Raw genomic sequence first — 17,174 nt, 5'->3', positions numbered from 1 at the left:
TAGGCTGTCTCTTCAGTCTAGTGACTATTTCCTTTGTTGTGCACTAGCTTTTTAGTTTCACGCAGTCCCATTTGTCAATTCTTTCTCTTAATTGCTGAGCTATTGGAGTTCCATTCAGGAAGTAATTACCTAGGTCTATACATTCCAGTGCTTTCCCTATTCTTATGGTTTTTTCTCTTTTTTTTTTTTTTTTTTTCAATACTGGTATTCAAACTCAGGGCCTCACTTTTGCTAGGCAGGCACTCTATTACTTGAGCCACTCCTCCAGCCCTTCCCTATTCTTTCCTACAGTAGTTTCACAGTTTTAGATCTTACGTTAAGATCTTTGACGCTGGCACCAGTGGCTCAAGCCCGTAATCCTAGCCACTCAAGAGGCAGAAATCACAAGCCAACCTGGGCAAATAGTTCACAAGACCCCATCTTGGAAAAACCTATCACAAAAAAGGGCTGGGCTGGTGGAGTGGCTCAAGGTGTAGGCCCTGAGTTCAAACCCCAGTACCACACACAGAAAAAAAAAAAAAAAATACTTGCTCCAATTTGAATTAATAGCAGTACAAGGTGAGAAACTGAAATACAGTTCTGATCTTCTACAGGTAGAAATCCAATTTTCCCAGAAAAAGTTGTTATTTTTTAAAAGAGCTCAGTTGTTATATGACAAACCTACAGCCAGCATTATACTTAACGGAGAAAAATTAAAACCATTCCCTCTAAAATCAGGAACCAGACAAGGATGCCCACTATCTCCACTCCTATTCAACATAGTACTGGAATTCCTAGCCAGAGCAATTAGGCAAGAAGAAGGAATAAAAGGAATACAAATAGGTAAAGAAACTGTCAAAATATCCCTATTTGCAGACGACATGATCCTATACCTTAAAGACCCAAAAAACTCTACTCAGAAGCTTCTAGACATCATCAATAGCTATAGCAAGGTAGCAGGATATAAAATCAACATAGAAAAATCATTAGCATTTCTATACACTAACAATGAGCAAACGGAAAAAGAATGTATGAAAACAATTCCATTTACAATAGCCTCAAAAAAAATCAAATACCTAGGTGTAAACCTAACAAAAGATGTGAAAGACCTCTACAAGGAAAACTATACACTTCTAAAGAAAGAGATTGAGGAAGACTATAGAAAGTGGAGAGATCTCCCATGCTCATGGATTGGTAGAATCAACATAGTAAAAATGTCTATACTCCCAAAAGTAATCTACATGTTTAATGCAATTCCCATCAAAATTCCAATGACATTCATCAAAGAGATTGAAAAATCTACTGTTAAATTTATATGGAAACACAAGAGGCCACGAATAGCCAAGGCAATACTCAGTCAAAAGAACAATGCAGGAGGTATCACAATACCTGACTTCAAACTATATTACAAAGCAATAATAATAAAAACAGCATGGTACTGGCACAAAAACAGACATGAAGACCAGTGGAACAGCATAGAGGATCCAGAAATGAAGCCACACAACTATAAGCAACTTATCTTTGATAAAGGAGCTAAAAATATACGATGGAGAAATAGCAGCCTCTTCAACAAAAACTGCTGGGAAAACTGGTTAGCAGTCTGCAAAAAACTGAAACTAGATCCATGTATATCACCCTATACCAAGATTAACTCAAAATGGATCAAGGATCTTAATATCAGACCCCAAACTCTTAAGTTGATACAAGAAAGAGTAGGAAATACTCTGGAGTTAGTAGGTATAGGTAAGAACTTTCTCAATGAAACCCCAGCAGCACAGCAACTAAGAGATAGCATAGATAAATGGGACCTCATAAAACTAAAAAGCTTCTGTTCATCAAAAGAAATGGTCTCTAAACTGAAGAGAACACCCACAGAGTGGGAGAAAATATTTGCCAACTATACATCAGACAAAGGACTGATAACCAGAATATACAGGGAACTTAAAAAACTAAATTCTCCCAAAACTAATGAACCAATAAAGAAATGGGCAGGTGAACTAAACAGAACTTTCTCAAAAGAAGAAATTCAAATGGCCAGAAAACACATGAAAAAATGCTCACCATCTCTAGCAATAAAGGAAATGCAAATTAAAACCACGCTAAGATTCCACCTCACCCCTGTTAGAATAGCCATCATCAGCAACACCACCAACAACAGGTGTTGGCGAGGATGTGGGGAAAAAGGAACCCTCTTACACTGTTGGTGGGAATGTAGACTAGTACAACCACTCTGGAAAAAAATTTGGAGGCTACTTAAAAAGCTGGACATCGATCTACCATTTGATCCAGCAATACCACTCTTGGGGATATACCCAAAAGACTGTTACTCCAGAGGCACCTGCACATCCATGTTTATTGCGGCACTATTCACAATAGCCAAGTTATGGAAACAGCCAAGATGCCCCAGCACTGATGAATGGATTAAGAAAATGTGGTATCTATACACAATGGAATTTTATGCAGCCATGAAGAAGAACGAAATGTTATCATTCGCTGGTAAATGGATGGAATTGGAGAACATCATTCTGAGGGAGGTTAGCCTGGCTCAAAAGACCAAAAATCGTATGTTCTCCCTCATATGTGGACATTAGATCAAGGGCAAACACAACAAGGGGATTGGACTATGAGCACATGATAAAAGCGAGAGCACACAAGGGAGGGGTGAGGATAGGTAAGACACCTAAAAAACTAGCTAGCATTTGTTGCCCTTAATGCAGAGAAACTAAAGCAGATACCTTAAAGCAACTGAGGCCAATAGGAAAAGGAGACCAGGAACTAGAGAAAAGGTTAGATTAAAAAGAATTAACCTAGAAGGTAACACCCACGCACAGGAAATCAATGTGAGTCAATGCCCTGTATAGCTATCCTTATCTCAACCAGCAAAACCCCTTGTTCCTTCCTATTATTGCTTATACTCTCTCTACAACAAAATTAGAGATAAGGGCAAAATAGTTACTGCTGGGTATTGAGGGGGGGAGCGGGAGGGGGTGGAGTGGGTGGTAAGGGAGGGGGTGGGGGCAGGGGGGAGAAATAAACCAAGCCTTGTATGCACATATGAATAATAAAAGAAAAATGAAAAAAAAAAAAAAAAAAAAGAGCTCAGTTGTAAAGCCCTTGTCTAGCATGTGAGAGGGTCTGGGTTAGATCCCCATCAACACACACAATGTAGACCCACACACAAAGTCTTCCTTTTCTTTGTTGCTCCAGGCACCAACAGGGACAAATGTTGACAGAACCTGCTCTGGCCCCTCCCATAGAGCCAGGCAGAACTGGGGAAGGGTGGAGAGAGCAAGAGCACTGAGCTCAGCTCAGAGTGTTGGTCTGTGCTTCACCTGATTCAGTGGAAGGTCTAGCTTTTCTTTCTTTTTTTTTGCAGCGCTGGGATTTGAACTCAGTGCTGCATGCTTGCTAGGCAGACTTTCTATCCCTTGAGCCACTCCACCAGTCCTATTTTGTGTTGGGTATTCTCAAGGTAGGTTCTCCCAAACTATTTACTCAGGCTGGCTTTGAACCTTAATTCTCCTAATGTCTCCTGAGTAGCTAGGATTACAGGTGTGCACTACCAGCCCTGGGCTTTTTAACTTTTCTTTTTGATGAGCCTGCTGCTCTGCCTTCTCTGGGCACTGTTCAATTTTGTTCCACCAAATGTGCAGTAACTCTTTCCTTCCAGTTTGTGAGGCTATTGCAGGTCAAGGTCCCAAGAGAGTAAACACAGCTGTCCATCTGAGACCTTCTATTGCAGTCAAGGTTACCTTGCCAGGCTCCATGTGTACATAGTGCTTGTATTTTACCGGTGTCGTGTGGTTGGAGTGGCTGCTTGTTTCCAGTCCAGCTCCCCTACCACACTGTGAGCAGGAATTGCCTTTATCTCTGTATTTTCTGTGTCTAACACAGCCCTCTGCACTTAACAGGCAGAACGTGGAGTCAGGGCTTCTACCTCCAGCGTGCCAATCTGCCTGAGCTCTCTGAAGATGAATGAGGCCCTGAGGTTAGGCCTCAGGATCTAGGGATTCCAAATTCCAATCCCAGCTCTGTCCCAGGAAAAGTAGAGAATTCTGCTCACCTCCTGCAAGTAGATTGGGTAATACCTGGAAGGTTGTACATATGATAGTTTACAATGAATCTGAACCTTTTTAAAAATAGGTTGTTGTAGACAGTCAGGACTGTACATCTTTTGCTGGGGGGAGGGGGATATGGGGCTCTATTAAGGGAAAATGGATGTATAAATCTGCTTAGTCGACCAAAGGACAAAAACCTGAAGTCTGATTTTCTTCCCGATGTCTCTAGGGCCCATTTGGTTTTCCCCAGTGTGCTCTGGCAGCCGTGGCAGATGAAAAAGGCCTTTGGCCTCATTCCAGCGGTGACACAGCAAAGGATCCCAACATACTTCCAGCTGACTGCCTGTGATAGCAGGAGGGGGAGAGGGAAAGGATTGAGATTGTTACTAAATTACATGACGTTTGATTTGACTCATATCACATTCTGCTGGGTTAAAAACGATACTGTGCCAGTACTGTGTTGTTGCCTAGTCAATGGTTGGGCCCATGATCTAGGCTTTCTGAATAGCTATAGGCCCAGCTTCAGCCTGCAAGCCCCCTGGGCCCTTTCAGACAGTTGCATCATTACATCACAAGAAAGGAGAACAAACAATCTTTTAATTTACATCTTTTTTTTTTTTTTTAAACTAGAGCTTACCGAAATTACAGGCACAATACATCTGACTGCCCAGAGCAGCAGGGGCCTGAACAAATTCAGAATCAAGACAGTCTTCTTTCCAAGTCACTCTCAGGACCCAGTTTTACCTTTCCCAAATTTGCTAACCCCATTCCTCAGTCCTCAGTCCTCAGCCTTGCCCTGCTCTTGTCCTGCTTCCTCGCTACAGGACGTTGCCTGCCTTGTATCTTTCCATGGCCTCACAATCATAGGTGTCATGCCATCAATCTACTTAGAAGCTGCCACCTCAACCTCTCCCATGGGGTGAGAGCCAAGGGCAGCAGCTCAGGACCCAAATCCAACCCAGCCTGACTCAGAACTATCTTTTTACTTCCCAGCAGCTGCTTGGAGGGGCCTCGGAACACAACCCAGAACGAGGGAAGCCAACACCCATTGGGTAAAAACATGGACCAAAAAGAGAGAGAGGAACCAGAAGGAGCTGGCAACTGCTCGTCAGACTGCTTTCTCCCACTTGATTTTTCACGTATTTGGAGACATCTAAATGAGTGAGCCAGCAACCGCAAACCATCCATCATGATAACATGCCCTTCCTTCCTTCTCTGCCTCCTATAAGCTTCTGTCCTTACTCCTCCAGCCCTTAGCTTGCAACTGTCCCAGTAGAACATTAACCCTGGGGCTTTTTTTGCCTCAAGCTCTGTTTTCTAGGGAGCCAGATTAAGGCAGACAAACTATATTCATACTTGAGGGTTAGGGGTTGGCAAACCCCCAGAGGCTTTATGGGTTGTTTTCATCCCCTTGCAAATTTCTGCCTTGCCTCCTCAAGTAGAGACTTTTGCTTTCTTCTCCCAGACAGAACAGTCCTGAGAACAGCTCTGATTCACCTCTGGTACCCTGGGTGAGCAACCAGGACAGGGCAGGAAGGAGTGGGGATAGCTGTCCTGAAGGTATCCAGTATTTTGCCAAAGATTAGAGGATCCATTTGATTCTGGGAGGGAAAGCAGGAAGGCCACTCAGATGTAGGAACCAGCCACATTTTTTTTCCAACCCAACTTTATCAGTAATAAAGTTACCTTTTCATCTCCATTTATCTGTCCCAAGTCCTTGTTCATTTGGCTCAGCACCTGTGGTGATCAGGGAACATGTTATTATGGCTGTTAGAATACTGACAGGGAACCCATATTCCCCCAAGCTAGAATGGACATCTAGAGCGCACCAGACATCCTGTGGCTGCAGAGCAGGGTGCCACAGGCCAGTGGCTCTCCAAATGTAATCCAGGAACTGTGGATGGACAGGCAGGAACTTGACAGGAATAATGTTGGGACCAGAGGAAAGAGCATCACATTAAATGGTCCATATTTTGCTTTGGGCATAAATTTAAAACGTGTCCACAATTGCCAGGTATGGTGGAACACACCTTTAATCTCAGAATTTAGGAGGCTGAGGCAAAAGAATCAAGAATTTGAGGCCAGCCTGGGCTACATAGCAAGACCTGTCTCAAAAAAAGAAAAGAAAAAGGGGCCAGGTACAGTGGCTTACACTTCTAATCCCAGCTACTCAAGAAGTAGAGTAAGAAGAATCATGGTTAAAGGCCAGCCTGGAGAAAAAGATCGTGAGACCTCCCTCTCAACCAATAAACTGCTGTGGTGTCATCCCAGCTACTTGGGAGGCATAGGTAGGAGAACCACAGTCCAAGGCCAGTCCAGGCAAAAGCTAGAGACCCTATCTGAAAAGCCACATTAAAGCTGGATGCCAGTGGCTCATGCCTATAATCCTAGCTACTCAGGAAGCAGTGATCAGAAGGATCAAGTTTCAAAGCCAGCCCAGGCAAATAGTTCTCCAGACCCTATCTCGAAAAAATCCATTACAAAAAGTGTTGGCGGAGTGGCTCAAGGTGTAGACCCTGCATTCAAACCCCAGTACTGCAAAAAAAAAAAAAAAGAAAGAAAGAACAAAAAAAAAAAAGAAAAAGAAAAGCCAAATTAAAAGCAAAAAGGGCTGGGAGCATGGCTTAAGTGGTATAGCACATTCCTAGCAAGTTTAAGGCCCTAAATTCGATCCCCAGTACTACAAAAAAATAAATAAATAAATAAATTTTAAATGCTGGGAGGATATGTGAAGTGGGAGCCTTCATACAGTGTTGATGGAAATGAAAGTTAGCATAGCCATCATGGAAAACAACATGGAGGTTCCTCAAAAAACTAAAAACAGAACTGTCACGTAATCCAGCAATCCTACTACCATGCATCTGTCCAAAGAAAATGAAATCAGTGTATCAAGAGACACTTGCACTCCCATGTTCACTGCAGCACTGTTCACAACAGTCAAGAAATGCAGAGCTGGTGGAGTGGCTCAAGTGGTAGATCACCTGCCTAGCAATAATGAAGCCCTGAGTTCAAACTCCAGTACCACCAAAATAAATAAATAATGAATAAATAAATGTATTTTGCCAGGCTTTGATGGCTTATGCCAATAATCCTAGCTACTCAGGAGGCAGAGATCAGGCGGATCACAGTTTGAAGTCAGCCCAGGCAAATAGACCCTATCTCCAAAAAACCCATCATAAAAAAGGGCTGATGGAGTAACTCAAGCAGTTAGAGTGCTTGCCTGGCAAACGTGATACCCTGAGTTCAAACCCACTCTTGCAAAGAGAAATGCAATCAACCAGGTGTCCACTGGCAGAGAAATGCATAAAGAAAATTACATAGATAATATGCACACACATAAATATAATATTACAAATGGAATATTATGAAATCCTATCACTTGTGGCAACACAGATGGAGCTTGGGGTCATCATGTTAAGTGAAGTAAGTCACGCAAAGAAAAACAAACATTGCAGGTTCTCGCTGATTTGTGGAAGCTGAGAACCTTGATCACTTAGAAGCAGAGGGTGGCATAGTCTACACCAGAGGAGATGAGAGTGGGTAGGAGACACTACCCACATTTTGGTGTTAAGGATACTTAACACCAAATACAGTCACATAGGAAGATACAGCACAGTAGTGTAAGTATGGTCCGCCACAGTTCATGGTGAAAGTCTGAAGGTTCCTAACATATGCAATGACCAACGTTTGAGGAGATGGAGATGCTCATTACCTGATTTGATCATCGCACATCATACACACGTATGGAATTATTGTACTGCACCCCACAAATGTGTGCAAATATTTTGAGCCAATTAAAATGCCAGGCGCTGGTGGCTCACGCCTGTAATCATAGCTGCCTGGGAGGCTGAGATTGGGAGGATTGTAACTCAAAGGCCAGCCTGGGCAAATAGTTTGAAAGACCCCCATCTCCAAAATAACCATTGCAAAATGGACTGGAGGTGTGGCTCAAGTAGAGTGCCTGCTTTGTAAGTATGAAGCCCAGAATTCAAACCTCAGACCCACCAAAAAGAAAACATAATAAAAATAAAAGATTACCTTTCCTCTTCCCTCATTTTTTGCATCTCCTTGCTCAGAAGTAACCTAGAGGCTGACTTTCTGGTCCCCTCCAGCTGCTTCCCTTCCCCTCCCACAAGTAGACAGTCCTTGTCCTCCTGAGGGAGGCCTCACCCAGGCCTCACCTAGCTCCACCTCCCTGGGACCTTGGCTTCCAGTGCTTGTGTGATTCACACTTAGCATGGCATGTGCCTTTCCTTGCTGCTCTGTTCATCTCTGCAGCTTGAATTTTGACCTCCTGAAAAGAGAACTTTCTAGTACTCGTTGGCACTGAAGAAAGACAGGAAAATGTCTTACAGCACAGAATTCCCACACTAACTAGGTGATCAAAGCTACCTTCTTGCCCAGCCCTCTCCACCAGGGCACAGAAGGGGATTAAACCCCACCCTTCTGTACCCAGGTGCTTTTGAAACCTGATCAGGGTCCTAGCACCTCTGGCCTGGTCTCTTCCTCCCAACAAGACTGGTAGTTTCCCTATATTTACAGTGAGGCCCAACACCCTCAGCCATGGATTTATCTATCATCCCATCGTAGTTCCCTTGTCAAACTCCTCACTTCAAGGTCATCTAGGTTTCTTCCACCTTGAAAGGAAGAAAAGGGGTGCAGGTGGCTGTTGGGAACACCTGTCTTAACTGCAGGAGAGGGAAGGCCAATTCCCCAGCGCCAAGAAGCTCTCCAACCTTAGCTTTCCTCCCCACCTCTACCTAGACTCAGAGCTATTTTCTTCCTCCTGAGGCCTCACAGCTGAGGCTTGTGAAGTTCACCTGTGTGCCTGCCACTCCCTCAGAGAGCGGCCAAGGCCAGGCAGGTGGCCTGGTTTGGGCAGAAGCTGTTTCAGAGGGTGCCAGGATGCTTCTCCAAGCTTACAAAACCAACTGCTTACCTCAACCTTACAGTTCATTGGTTTCTCAACTAGAAACAGAGAAGAAGAGGACTGCCAGGAAAAATTAGAATTCAAGACAAAACTTGCACACACCTGTAATCCCAGCTACTCAGGAGGCAGAGCCAGGAGGACCAAAAGTTCAAGGCCAGCCCAGGCAAAGGTAGGGAAACCCTAGTCTCAGAAACAAAATAAAAACAAAAGGGCTGGGGCTGAGGTTCAAGTGGTGGAGTGCTTGCCTAGTATGTGGAAGGCCTGGATTCAATCCCCAGTACAAAAACAAACAAAAAACTCAACTACAACTAATTATTTCCCATTTTAATAATCTCTTTTCTGATTTTTTTTTTTTTGTGTGTGTGTGTGTGGCATTGGTGTTTGAACTCAGGGCTTTGTACTTGCAAAGCAGGTACTCCACCACTTGAGCCACACCTCAAATCCATTTGCTATGGATATTTTGGAGATGGGATCTCTCAAACTATTTGCCTGGGCTGGCCTCAAATTTCTATCCTCCTGATTTCAGCCTCTCAAGTAGCTAGGATTACAGACATAAGCCACGAGCGTCCAGCTATATTTTAATTTTTGTGTTCACATTTTTATAGTTGCAATATATTATATATATGAATTTGTATCAGTTCTTTTCCAATTACTACACTATGAGCACCTGCCCCTCTCTCATTGTTTCTAGTTGTTGCAAACCATTCCATCGTGTAAATATACCAGAATGTACTTTTTTAAAAATGATACAGGAGTTTGAACTCAGGGCCTTACACTTGCCAGGCAGGCACTCTACCACTTAAGCCACGCCACCAGCCCTTTTTTGCTTTATTTTTTAGGTAGTGTCTTAGAGTTTTTTTCCCCAGGGCTGGCCTCAGACCTCAATCCTCCTACCTACAGCCTCCTGCATAACTGGAATTACGAAGAAGACCCACCACTCCTGGCTTATTGATTGAGATGGAGTTTCATTAATTTTTTAGCTAGACTGGCCTCAAATTGTATTCTTCTCAATCTCTGTCTCCCAAGTAGCTGGGATTGACAGGCATGAGCCACAACACCTGACCTGAAGACATTTTAAATAAATCATTGACATTCCCCTGTCCCCAAAACAGTTAACCTAATTTCGTTTTTATTCAGTGGTGCCAAGGATTGAACCCAGGGCCTTGTACATGCTAGACAAGTGCTCTACCATTGAGCTACATCCCCAGCCTAGAACTTAACTTTGCTTGTTAACAACAGGTTTCCTCTCTGGGTGGTTAGGGAGGAAGGAGATATCATCTGAGATTTCTAGAATGTGTTTTGGGTCTGAATCCATCTTTGGCTGTGGACAGAGAACACCGAGTGCAGCTGAGGCAAAACCCTAGCCAGTACCATGGACTAGCATGTTTGCAGACTGTTGAAGTTGATGGTCTTTGTGTCAGTGATTAATGTTTATCTCTCTCACAGTGCTGGAAGCTCCATGGGTGGAAACCAGGCTCTCTTACGATATATTCCTAGTGAGTCACTGGCGGGTATAGCCAAGCCATCAATGATGACTTACTCATAAATGCTCAGATGTGGTCCCTTGACTCCTTTTCTATTTTACCAAGAGCCCTCTTTCCACAATTCTATCTCAGGTGGTCATTGTCCAAAGGGTAGGAAGAAAATTTTTCAGCCCTTCCTTGTCCTCCAAGGGGCCTTGAGGATCCCTGTGCTAGTGAGGCATTCAATCCATCAATATAAATTTCCACCCCATCTGTTTTCTCTCCCCTGGATTCCTTTCATGGTAGATGAATGCATTTCCTTTACTTTATGCCCATCTGTGATGAGGCAGTGATGGCTGGGTGCTGACCCTCCCCCAAGTCACCTAGGTAGGATAACCTTGAGTCTAACCTGTGCTCAGCTGTCTGTGTCCTGGTGTGGCTGGTTTAGTATCAAAATGAAATTTTTCTGAGTATAATCGAAGGGCTTGCTTCCCACTGCATTCCAGCTATGTACTAGCTCAGTAATTAAGTTGAGGCAGAAAAAAAAGGAATTCGTAAATCTGTTTGGTATGTCTTGTTTTGTAGAAATGAGTGCGGGTTATTTGATACCTTTCTCTCAAACCCTGCTGGGTTTTGATTGGTGTCCCTTGAGCTCTCACACAGATCATGGAATTAAATTTCTCGCCCAGGGATCACACGTTGTCTGTTACTGAGATAGCTGAGTGCATTTTCAGGCACTCTGTTTCCAGGGACTTGAGTCACAAGTGCTAAGAAGATTGTGCCAAGGAACCTTCCTTGGGCCATGTACCATTTTGGGATGGAGCAGTCATCATGATCATGGTCACTGTGCAACCATGCTTATTCTCAGCACAAGAGGAAACACCCCAGGTACATCCCAGGGCACCTCAGTTTCAGGAGTAGTGCTGCTTCAGCTGTTTATTATTTGGTCGGTTTTATGAATACCCTGAAGCAAGGGATTTGATGGAGCAAAGGAGAAATAAAGCAAAACAAAATCAATCCCCTCTCCCCCTACACACACAAATAACCCAACAAATGAAAACCTACCCAGTCACCAATGTTTTTCTTGGGTAAGTTTGTATTTGTTAAATTATTAACCCTGGAATCTGGAAGGTCAAGTCTACTGACTGTCCATGAAACTGATCTTTACAAGTTTCAAAAATTTGGCCACCTACTATAGAGAATTCCAATATTCTACCTTTTACAAACTTGCCCTTTATAAAAAGTTTAGGAAGATCTCAAGTTTAAAGCCAACCTCAGCTACATGGACTACAAAAATAAAATAAAATAAAAACCTAGGAGAATGAGATACTATCATGCTCTGACATCAGGTGAAAGAGAAGGCTAAAGGGCCTTGGTATTTAAGCCTTGTAATGTGGCTGGTATGATATTGTACTGAGAGTTCTGAATCCCACTGGCAATTTATTCATCTAGCATTTATTAAGCATCCATTATTGGGAATACAAAGATTTGCCATATAGGTATCTGCCTTTAAGCTATTTCTAAGGATCCTAGGGAGATTGAAACAGACATAATTACAACACAGGTGAAAGCTTTCCTTGTCTTTTTCTTTCCTTTCTTCTTTGGTCAAGGTGAGAGGTGAGAGCATGGTAGACTGGTCCAGTGATCACTTCGCCTTTGTTTTTGCTGTTGCGGATGCCTTCGGAGGAATGAAAGGCATTTTCCTCCCCCAGTATGGTTAGCAAGCCTCTATTCTGATTCTTGGGAAATCTTTGTCTGCAGGAGGTGATAATAGGGGAGATTAGGGTCTTTTGTGCAATGCATCTGTGATTTTGGATTTTGTTTTAAGAAAGGGGCGGAACAGGGGGTGGGGAGGTGGGAGGTAAAGAGGTAAGGGAAAGTAATGGAAGGGGTTAACAGATCAAAGTAAAGCATATCTACAGCAGGGATATATTGAGAAACTCCTTTGAACATCAACTTAAATAATAATGAAAGACAGCCAGGCAGTGGTGGCTCACATTTGTAATCCTAGCTACTCAAGAGGTAGAGATCGGGAGGATCACAGTATGAAGCCAGCCAGGGCAAATAGTTCTCGAGACCCTATAGGCCCTGAATTCAAACCCCAGTATGGCAAATAAATAAAATAATGAAAGACAGGACTGTAAAACAGGTACAGTGTGAGGAGGGTACTAGTGTGAGGAGGGAGGGTGAATGAAGGAGATTAAGATGAGAGAATATGGTTGATGGACTTCATGTACTTATATGAAATTAAACAAAGAAACCTCTTGCAATTGCCTTAAGTGGGGGAGCCAAAGGGGGCGATGTGACCAATGTACAATATAAGCCTAATCAGAATTATCACTTTGAATCCTCCACTGTATAATGAATATAACCTAATAAAAATTTATTAAAAATTTAAAACTAAAGAAAAAAAGAAAGGGCCTGGATGTTCAGGGAGCTGGGAAGAGGAGAGCAACCAGACTCTAGGACTGGAAAGAGACTAGGTTGAAAGAGGCCTTGGGGACTGGGCGGGAGGAGGGGGGCCAGGGGGTGCGAGTTGGGGGGGATCCCCTGAACAGGTTTATGGTGTGTGTTTTGCTTGTGCATAGATGCTGAGGAAAAGCCAGGCCACATGGAAGAATCCTCAAGCTCTGAGCAGGGATCTAAACCAGGAGGCTGCGGGATCTCTGGGCAAAACCACGGCCAGAGAAATGGTGAGGAACAGCAGCAGAAGCAGCAGCTCCTGCCCACAGAGTAGAACCAGCAGAGACAGGCAGGGGCTCCTCCCATGGGAGGATTGGGAGTCTGGGAGACCCTTCTAGGCATCCAGGCTTGAATGATGAGCCACAGGAACAGAACCTGGAGCACCTGACATTTGACTGCTCTCTAATCCAGGTGTGTGGACTGGCAGTGTCTCTAATGACAGCTGAGAACATTATTTTAATAGTAACGTTATGTGTACCCTCGCTGTTAACACTTCACGAAACTGGAATTTTGGTGAAACTCCTGAGATTCCATATGCCAGACTCAGCCACCAGCCTCTAAATGCCAAATAAAGAGGCATGGTGACGGCAGAAAAAGGAGGTTTATTACACAGTTCCGGACATGCTGTGGGGAGAAGCAGAGTAAGCACTCAGCTCATCTTCAGGCCATCTTTGGGGTACAGACATAAGTTATCGGTTTAAGTAGACAAAAGAACTGGGGCAGGGGACAAAGGGATGTATAAACTTTCCCAGTCACAGGTGTGTTCTGGTTGACCATTATCTCAGTCCAAGGGTTCCCAGAGGGGTTCCAGAGAAGATATTATTGCTGTCATCACTTGAGGGGGACCAATCTGGTTCCCATGAGACATTATTCCTGCTCCAGTGTGTAGCCTCATCATTATAGGTAATTGTCCTCACTTGGAGGGGTGGTCTGTCCTGTAAGTCTTCACTGTTCCTTATAAGAAGTTTCAGTCCCTTGTCATAAAGATGTTATACGTTCTGTCCTTTGTAGAATCCAAGGTGACTGCAAAGTGACTGGAAAGAGAATGTCTTAGAGCAAAGACAGATTCAAAATGGAGGCAGGGATGTCAAGCTTCTCCTGTTTTTAGTTAATTCGTGTGCCCAAGTAAGGAGTCAGTGCTTTTGAGCAAAAGCAATTTGAGCACCTCTTACATTCACACCTACTGTACATGTGGGATGCTCAGTCTACACACTGACCCGAGTGAGGAGTTCAGGCGAGCCTTTGGCTGAGACCTAGGAACAGAGCAGTGAGCCAGGTTGAGGCTAGATGGGGGGGAGGGGAGGCAATGTATTTAGGGAGAGGTAGCAGCAGCACAATTAGTGGATGGGGAGGAGATACAGGGGTGCTTAGAGCACAGGATCAAGGGCAGATGCAACTGATCATGGTCATCTTTTTCCCTTGCTTAAGATATGTTGAAGAAGGGAAATGTGTATCTGGGTGCTGGTAGTTCACACCTGTAATCCTAGCTACTCAGGAGGCAGAGAGCAGAAGAATCACAGTTCAAAGCCAACCCAGTCAAATAGTTCGAAAGACCCTATCTAGAAAAAACGCATCACAAAAAAGGGCTAGTGGAGTGGTTCAAGGTGTAGACCCTGAGTTCAAACCCCAGTGCTGAAAAAAAAAAAAAAGATAAAAGAAAATGTGGCTGGTTTCTGACCTGCAATTCCAGCTACTCAGGAGGCAGAGGTAGGAGGATCATAGTCCAAGGCCAGTTCAGGAGAAGACCCTATCTCAAACACAAACCAAATGCGAGGCCCTGAGTTCAATCCCCAGTTGGGGGAAAGGTGAGCTTTCTGATGTCTGAGACATGATGGGAAGGCTAGTGTGGGCCTTCTGGAAAAAACATCTCTGTTCTGATAAACAGACACCGTGGAAGAGACAGTGCCTTCTCTCCTGTGAGAGGTGATCCAGTGTGCATGAGGCTCTGGATCTGGAACAGTCACACCAGGTACCATTCAGGAAGCCAGCTGAGGGACGAGCTGCCAACAGACTGAGGATAGTGAGGGATCCCCAAGTCAGACCATCCTTTCCTGCTTTTCCACTTCATGGATTCTTCAACCTCATCAGAACCTCAATATGGTGTCATTGTCTACACCCCCAACATGTTCTATGTCCCTCTTATTCAGCTTAGATTCCATGGGTTCAGCTAGGTTGCCAGGTCACAGTATCACACTGGGCGGTTTGAACAACAGAAGCTTATGTTCCTACAGTTCCAGAGGCTGCACATCTGACATCCAGGGGTTGGCAGGTTGGTTTCCTCTGAACCTCTCCATGGCTCTGTTGTGGTTGTCCCTCAGTGCCCAATGTGTCCTGGATGTGTCCTCTTCTTTTTATTTTATTTATTTATTTATTTATTTATTTATTTATTTATTTAGTGGTACTGGGGCTTGAACTGAGGGCTGACATCTTGAGCCACTCCACCAGCCCTATTTTTGTGAAGGTTTTTTCGAGATAGGGTCTTGCAAACTATTTGCCCAGACTAGCTTCGAATCTCAATACTCCTGATCTCTGCCTCCTGAGTAGCAGGGATGACAAGGGGTGAGCAACTGGTGCCCAGCTCCTCTTCTTTTTACAAGGACACCAGTCAGATTGAATTAGCACACTGTGCTAATGGCCCCATTTCAACTTAATCACCCTTTAAAGACCTTATCTTCAAATAAGGCCACATTAGGAATGACAGTTAGGAAGCAACTTAAAAAATAGTGTGTTTTGGAGGGTGCATAATTCAGCCCACAGCCACTATTACATAGACTCTTACATAGATCTCTCTGGTTTTTTTTGACAGCACTGTGGTTTGAGCTCAGGGCCTCATGCTGGCTAGGTAGGCACTCTACCACTCGAGCCACTCTGCCAGCCTTTCTGTGTTGGGTATTTTTGAGATAGGGTCTCCAGAATTATTTGCTCAGTCTGGCTTTGAACCGTGATGCTCCTGCTATCTCTGCCTCCTGAGTAGCTGGGATCACAGGCATGAGCCACTGGCACCAGGCCTAACAAGCATCTCTTCCACCATGGTGTTCATCTAGCAAAATTCAACTCTGTCTCATATCCATCTTTCATGGGTTGAGTTGTGTCCCTCTAAAAGATATATTGAAGTAGACATATGAATACAACATTATTTGGAAATAGTTTTGCAGCTGTACTCAAGTTAAGATGAGGATACTATATCAGGATGGGTTCAAGACTGGTGTCCTTTTATGAACAGGGAAATTTGGGGCCCAAAGTGGTAGTGCATATCTGTAATCCCAGCTACTCATTAGGCAGAGGTAGGAGGATTGCAGTTCAAGGCCAGCGCAGGCAAAGTTAGTGAGAAATCCTATCTCAAAAACAAAGTAAGCTGAGTGCTAGTGGCTCACACCTGTAATCCTAGCTAATTGGGAGGATCAAGGTTTGAGTTCAGCCCAGGCAAATAGTTCACAAGACCCCATCTTCAAAATAATTAGAGCAAAATGGACTGGTGGTGTGGTGATAGAGTACCTGCTTTGCAGGCATGAAGCCCTGACTTCAAATTCCAATCCCATCAGAGAAAAAAAAAAAAGCAAAAGTACTGGGAGAGGGGGAATGGCTCATGGCTCAAGTGGAAGAGCACTTGGCTAACATGTGTAAAGCCCTGAGTTCAATCCCCAGTACGGAAAGAAAGGAAGGAAGGAAAACTTTTAAATAAATAGGCTGGAGGTGCAGCTCAAACGGCAGAGTGCTTGGAGGCCCTGGGTTCAACCCCCAGTACTAAAAGGAAAAAAAGAACAAAAGAGGGAAGTCTGACACATAGACACGCAGTGGGGAGAACAGCCTGTGACAACAGAAGCAGAGGTTGGAGTAGTGTCCCCAGGACAAGGAACAAAACACCAAAGATTGCCAGCAACCAAAAGCTAGGAAGAGGCAGGGAAGGGCCCATCCACCCCCCAGGTTTACAGAGAACATGGTCCTGCCAATGCCTTGACTTTGGACTTACAGCTTCTAGAGCTGAGGGAATGAATTTCTGTTCTGGTAAGCCACACACTTTGTGCTAATTGGTTATGGCTACCCCAGGAAACTGCCGCATCAGCAGTTCAATGCCTGACTTACTCCATCAGACGTCTAAGCAAAACACAGAACCAAGCCAGGCAGGCACTCTACCACTTAAGCCACTCTGCCAGTTTTGTGATGGGTTTTTTTTTTTAGATAGGATCTCCTGAACTATTTGCCTGGGGCTGACTTTGATCCTTGATCCTGATCTCTGCCTCCTGAGTAGCTAGGATTACAGGCGTGAGCCACTGGTGCCAG

General features: G+C 44.1%; 1 long non-coding RNA gene across 3 annotated transcripts in view; it reads right to left on the bottom strand.

Moving 5' to 3' along the window:
- Nucleotides 1–3,095: 3,095 nt before the first annotated feature.
- Nucleotides 3,096–17,174, bottom strand: part of LOC141419722 (uncharacterized) — a 25,790-nt gene continuing 11,711 nt past the window's right edge. The window contains exons 3-4 of one of the 3 annotated variants that reach the window (XR_012444363.1): nt 5,724–5,774; nt 3,096–4,380 (exon numbers count right to left, since the gene is read on the bottom strand). This is a non-coding gene — a long non-coding RNA (uncharacterized lncRNA). Of the gene's footprint in view, nt 4,381–5,723; nt 5,775–13,482; nt 14,147–17,174 lie in introns of those variants that run through there. The other 2 variants (XR_012444365.1, XR_012444364.1) reach the window with 2 other exon arrangements.

Source organism: Castor canadensis, chromosome 2, assembly GCF_047511655.1.
Source record: "Castor canadensis chromosome 2, mCasCan1.hap1v2, whole genome shotgun sequence".
NCBI classification, from domain to species: Eukaryota; Metazoa; Chordata; class Mammalia; order Rodentia; family Castoridae; genus Castor; species Castor canadensis.
Note: the sequence above shows the minus strand (reverse complement) of the source record. Positions and strands in the feature narration are given on the sequence as shown.